At 35.0% G+C, this 6,911-nt stretch overlaps 1 pseudogene; it reads left to right on the top strand.

Annotated features, from left to right (window-relative positions):
- Nucleotides 1-6,298: 6,298 nt before the first annotated feature.
- LOC127213061 (uncharacterized) lies at nucleotides 6,299-6,396 on the top strand (annotated as a pseudogene).
- The last annotated feature ends 515 nt before the right edge of the window (nucleotides 6,397-6,911 follow it).

Here is a 6,911-nt window from a genome sequence, read left to right as displayed (position 1 = left end):
TTCTCACTATATCAATCCTGAAGAAGTAATATCTTTCCATTTTCTACAGCATTAATATCAATTTCATCTTCAATCTGATGCTGTTGGTGTTTTCTAATAGAAAATTCTATAGTAAGCTTTGAAATTATATCTAAAATTATCAAAATGTTATTTTCAACTTTCCCTGGTTCTTATTTCCAACTATTTCTTAAAATCCTAATTCTTGCCTTCAATTCTATTCCTAGTCACACACAACTGAAAGGTTTTTGTATGTTATTAATTCTTGGGCATATTCTTATTTCTGTTTCCATTTCTAAATCTTACTGTTATTTTTCAAGTTTAAAGCAAATAGAATATATATGATTTATAAATTCTTGTAGCCTCAAAATAAGCAAACCATTTCTTGGTCTTTTCAAAAATAAATTGTATGCCAAATACATATTAAAAACATGGCATGGCCTGATTACTAATGGACTATGTACATAATGTTTATGATTATGTAACCTGCAGGTACCACAATATTTAAAACAATATAGTAGTGGGTTTGCCTAGTAAAGTTATCATACTCATAAACTTTTGAGAATCATTATTATTTTTGGTAATGACAAATGGGTGAAAAGCAAGACACCTCATTTGTCATTTTCCATAGAGATGGTGGGAAGAGAGCCATTTTATCTAATCCACAAGTCATCAGAACTGCAAGACTGTAGTATTAATCAAGAAAACTGATAGAGTATAAGCAAACAGGTTCAGTGTACCATGCTTATTTCATCATAACATAAATTTGTTGTAGATAGACATGTATATGCAGTTGCTTTTAGAAGTTTTGCTGTCATGTTATTTCAATTTTATTCACTTTTCAAACACACACAGTCACATAACAATGATGCTAGAAATGCAAACTCCTGGAAGACCTACTTAATTGGACCCTGTCCCAACATCCTAGAATATTTCAGGAAATACTATAGTTATAATAGCCTTACATTCTTCATGCATAGGGTTGGCTTATGTGACTATAAGCAATTTATGGGAAACTACATGTGATACACATACACACATATGTAACATGCCATTTCCGTTAATTTCCTGTGTGTGTGTGTGTGTGTGTGTGTGTGTGTGTGTGTGTGTGTGTATGCGTGCAAAGTGTTTTATCCATCCACAAAGAACAAATGTCATGTATTCATATGGAACGAAAACAGAAGGATAGGTTGGGAAGATAAATTAGATGAGCACAGTTAACAGAAAGGATTGGATACAGGAAAGGGCAGTTTGGTCAAAGTATATAATATACATAAAATATTCTATATGAAGGGTCCTGACATACTTTTGTATAATAAATAAACAATAATACAATACAAGTTCTAACAATATGATGATGCCAACACAAAATATGGAGTATTGACACTGTGACAGTGAAAACAATTATTCTAGATCAAAATAGAAATTCGTTATGTCATAGACAAAGTGTCTAATGCCCAGGCAATACCTTTAAAAGCATATTGCAGTCCTTGAAGAGAATGTAATGGAATGTAGAGAGGAAAAACAAGATGCTGGGGGGTTGTGAATATTTCTTGAAGAATTTATCAAACTACTATAAGAAAGAGAGGGACCCAATCAAAATTTGAACAAACTCAACCCTAAATGAAATAGAATGGAATTCTACCATGAGTATTTTGTTTGCCCTTGATCTCAAATAATCCAGGAATTTAGAAGACAAGGATGTAAAAGTCAACTTTATTGATCTCTACTATGTAGATACTAATGCATAAGAATTTTCTTTATCTCAGTAAAACAGAAGCCATTCTACCAATAAAAGGGATGGAGGAAGTTCTTTAACCTACTGGCTTGTTCTGGTTTTCTGTTTTGTTTTGTTTTGCTTTGTTTTGTTTTGGTTGTGTTGTTTGTTTGCTTGGTTTATATTATAATCATTAAAATGAAGATGGAATATACTAGTACTTAAACTTTAAAGACTGGATATTTTTACCTCTAAATGGAGCATAAGGAAAACCTTAAACTAGAGACAAAAATACCTCAGCCTTTCTGAGACAATCTAGAAGGATATAGTATTTAAAATATTTCGATTTGCCCGAGTCATTCTAAAGCTCTTAAGAAATAAGATATGTTCCATATATAGACATGTTGGTTGAGAACTCTTTTGTACATATAAGATTCAGATTAATGCTTGATTATCTGTACTTGGACATATCTCTTGATTTTATTCCATTCTTTTTGTATTGCGTAGAAATCCAGAATCACCCCTAGACTTGGCTTCCTATGAACATTGTGAGTCCTAGCATGAATCCAAGCACTAAGACATAAACAGGCCACACTTTCCCACAGGCCCAGAACATTAGGGTGCAAAACCCATCATAAAAGGAATCTAATGAAAAAAAAATGAAGTCTGTGGCTTCCCATCAATGAGGATATTCTCCTTAATTCAAATCAGGGCAGGCTATAATATGTTTTATTAAAAGATAGTAGGTGTTCTTACCATGTGTGCCCTGGCTGTAATTTGCTTTTTGTGGCGTTTAACTTATTTGTTGGTCCTGAATATAATAAACAGGATTTCTTTTTAGTAAAAGCAAAACTTGGGAAACAGCATCAAGCCATAAAGTATTGCTATTTTTATGTAATGACACATTCCAGACAAGATGGTCTCACTGGGAATGTTCTTAAATTAAATCTACCTATAGGTGGTCTCTATCATCACACAAAATCTAGATCTTCCATGAAGTCTGGGGAAAGAAATCTTCAGGTGGGATTTAAATAAAATAATCCTCTCTTTCTTCAAGAAAGGTGATTGTATAAATGACATTCAAATAGAAGTCAATGATGCTTTAGGGGAGAGGTTATGCTTTTGCTTCCACAGGAAGCAAGAGGCTCTGGGTTCCTGAGGGGTTAATATGGATCAGGCTTGATGCAGAAGAGCTCCATAATCTTAACAGGTGGCATATGTCAACAAAGTTAAACCTAGCCCTCCCAGGACATGGACATTATCTCAATTTTCCCAGGAAGCCCTAAAGATGCTGCCACCCATAAACACAACAGGAAGCAGTTTATAGAACTCTACACTCACATTCCCAATAGGTAGGATCTTGAAGGTCTTTAGTTATTTGGTGGGTTATGGATGTTTGTTATCATTTAGGGTAATACAGGAATATAGGATAGAAAGACAGTTATTAATCACAGACATTTTACAATCACATGGATTTTGGTACATTGATACAAATTTAAAATTATTTTGTTATCCTATGTATATGTTTCTACTCTTGTTTGGGGGTATTGTGTTTCTGCATCTCATTTAAAAGTACAATGTATAATTAAGAAATGAGGTTAGTGGTTAATCTATAATAACTAAAGTCACATTATGTATATTTTCAAATTTAAATGGCCATATTTTAGACAGATAGGTTATTTTAAAACACTTCAATACCTACAAATTTGGCATTTAAGATGTTTAATAACCTAAAGCTTTTCATGACAATGAGGTATATCTGATCCAATTTACTTCACAAAAAGATGATGGGCTTTAAATACACACCAGGGAGAGTTTCCTTTCAGTCTGAAAAGGCTAGCCATTTGTGCAATAAACTGCTCTTGCTTTGACTGTTGACTATGTTGCAGAGACGAGACAAGAAGGGCACAGAAAAAAAAGTCATTTGGACTTTGCCAAGACAAAGCAACACAGTCCCTCAAATTTTCTGTTTCAATGAAAAGCCTGCCAGATACTCTAGGCATTCAGGCTCAAGAAAAATGACCGAATATTGCAGAAGAACTTTGGGTGACAGTCCAGGCAGCCAGATGTCTCTGTTTTGAGATAATATTACACCCTCTGGGTTATTTGATGGAGTAAAAGACTTCATAGAATTATAGTTTTCCGTAGTTATGATGAACAGTAAATTAAGTTTAAGTATTATAAATAGTTGGAATTTTTAAGATAAGATACATACTGTAGTATTTTCTCTGTATTTGCTAAATACATAATATTATAAATATAATTCCTGATAACTATTACTAGATTAAAGCTAAAACCTTTTCTTTTTATTTAGACAAAAGGGGGATATATTATTAATATTAGTTTAATATCCATTCATGCTGTGGAATGCTTGTTTGAAGATGCTAAAATGTGTTGCATTCTTTTATGTTGCGTTTGTTTAATTCTATAAAGCTATATTACTTTCCCTGCCTAAAATACCTGATTGGCTTAATAAAGAGCTAAATGGTAAATAGTTAGGCAGGAGATAAAAATAGGTGGTGCTGATGGGCAGAGAAAATATATAGGAGGAGAAATCTAGGATCAAGACTGGGCAAGGGTTTAGAGAAGGTACAGAGGAGTATGACAGGAATCAACCATCCAGCCACACCAGCCAAGCTAAGGCTGGGCATTCATGAGGAAGAGTAAGTCTCTTTGTGTTTATTTAGGATCTGAGTGGCAGGCACCCATAAAGCAAAAAACAAAAACAAACAAAAATAACCAAAGCAAGCCAAAACAAAAAACCACTGTATATTTATAGAAACTGTATATTTATAGAAACATCTCTTCTGTGGTTACTTCCACAAAGACATTACCATAAATGTGAAGTAATGCAGTTAAAGTTCCCTCTTCACTATTGCTTAGATTCTTAGCTGGTATCATCCTTATGGCTTCCTGGGAATTTCCCTAGTGCCAGGTGTGTACAAAAACCCCATAATGGCTTTCTCCATCAGGATATCTCTTTCCTTGCTCTCCCTCTCCATCCTTAACTGTCATCGTAGAGTCTTCATCCAGGAGCTGATGAAAACAAATGCAAAGATCCACAGCTAAGTACCGGGCCAAACTCCTAGAATTCAGTCATACAGATTGAGGAGCAATAATATGACCAAAGGGGTCAAGACCATGATGGGAAAACCCACAGAAGCAACTGACCCTAGCAAGTGGGAGCTCATGGACTCTAGACTAACAACTGGGAAACCTGCATAAGACTGAAATAGATCCTATGAATGTGTGTAACATTTGAGTGGCTTGGGCAGTTTGTGGGGCCACTAGCAGGGGAACCAGTATTTCTCCTTAGTGCATAAACAGGCTTTACGGAGCCCATTCCCTATGGAGGGATACTCTCCCAGCCTGCCCCAAGAGATGTGATAGACTTTGTTGATTCCCCATGGGAGGTCTCACTCTGTCTGATGGGTAGATGGGGCATCATCCGGTGGGAAGATGTTGGGGGGAGTGGAAAAAAATAAGGGAGAAGAAACTGGGATTGGTATGCAAAATAAGATTGTTTTTAAAATAAAAAGAACATGAATAGACAGAGTCTCTGATTTACTCCTACTGTGCGTATTGTCCTGAATGTTGCAAGGATGGAAAGATTTACACTAATAGATTAGTTGTTACTTCCTCAGCATGAACAGCGAAATGGAAGGCTAGAGAAATAACTGAAATGTTTCTTCAAATGAAATCCCACTTCCAAAGAGAGCTGTGGTCTCCTTGCCAGAAAGTCCAAAGACTCATGGTGTGATAGTTGCTTTACTTACAATGTCTACTGATGCTAGAGCACTCCAAGCCAACCATTTCCTCAAGACAAAATTCCCAGTCATGTTCAGCACCCTCACAGGGTCCAAACTCATTGTGTTATTCTTAGAGAACACTATAGCTAATCTTGGAAATATATTTGTCTTCTTTCTGGGATGAAAATGCTGAATCTGACCTTACACCATTCTTTATGGATTTGCAAAGTGAAGCTCTAAATGAAAAGATGAGTCTTTTCAGTTCTTTCTAAAGGTCACCAACACAGACGATCACAGTAACCTTTAATTTGTGATTCTCCAGGTACTAGAAACACCCGTGCAATATAAACCAGTATTTTTCATTATTTTGTTGTCTTGTGTTAATAAAGTTCACATTTTCAAACAAGCCTGTATTAAAGCCAAAGGGACTGTATATGGCTGTATATGTCGACTGCACATGGTTCACTAAGATTATAGTCCCCTTATTACAGTTTACTCTTCTTATTAGAAAATAAAATTTAGTAATTCAAAAAGCATTAAAATGAGAATGCACCAATCAATGTAAATAATAGAAAGATAGGAGTTATTTTTTTCAAACATTTTCATTTATAGGCAGAAGAGATGACTCAGTGGGTAAAGAGTTCTTGTTATTTGTGCAAAGGACCCAAAGGACAGAAGTTCAATTCCCAGAACCAACTCAGCAGGTTCACAGCCCACTGGAATTCTAGCTCCAGGGAATCAATGCTGGAAATCTTGCCAGCAAATTAGCAGAATTAACAATGGGTAATAAAATTGAAAAGTAGAGACAAATTAAAAATTATCATAAATTCTGTGAGAGCTTCAATAGCACATATACTAAAATTGGAATACTACAAAAATTTGAATGGCCCCTGTCCAAGAATGACACAAATTCACGAAGCATTCTCCAATTTTAGGGAAACAACAGGGTGTCCCAGTGAGGGGCCAGCATCAATGGTGTAGCATAGACCAGAGGACTCAAACCAGACCAATGACTCTGCAATGAATGCTTGCACATGAATTTATATGGGTGAAAGGGCTTACTGCATGACTCCCGGTGACACACTACAGTCTCCATGGTGAGATTTTTTTTCCTTTATTTCTTCATTCTCTCTTAATTTTTTTTTAAAATTTTGGTGGGGAGGTTGCTGGGAAATGGAAAATGAGTGGATTAAGGTGCATGATGGGAAAAACAGAAAGAATAAGTAAAAGGAAAGAGAATAAATATGACGTTAAAATATATAATGTGTAATATATAAAATATAATGTAAACAATGTGTTATGTAAAATAAATATACATGTAACGATTATAAATATAATAAAAATCATCTTAAATTCCAAAAGAATACATTCAGTTTGTCAATATTCTCAACTTTCATCTTATCCATAATCAACACATTTTTTCCTCTCACTGGAAACACAGAAGTCTA

The sequence above is a fragment of the Phodopus roborovskii genome, unplaced genomic scaffold, assembly GCF_943737965.1.
Source record: "Phodopus roborovskii unplaced genomic scaffold, PHOROB, whole genome shotgun sequence".
Taxonomy (NCBI): domain Eukaryota; kingdom Metazoa; phylum Chordata; class Mammalia; order Rodentia; family Cricetidae; genus Phodopus; species Phodopus roborovskii.
The sequence above is the reverse complement of the archived record's forward strand: the minus strand, read 5'-3'. Positions and strand labels throughout refer to the sequence as shown.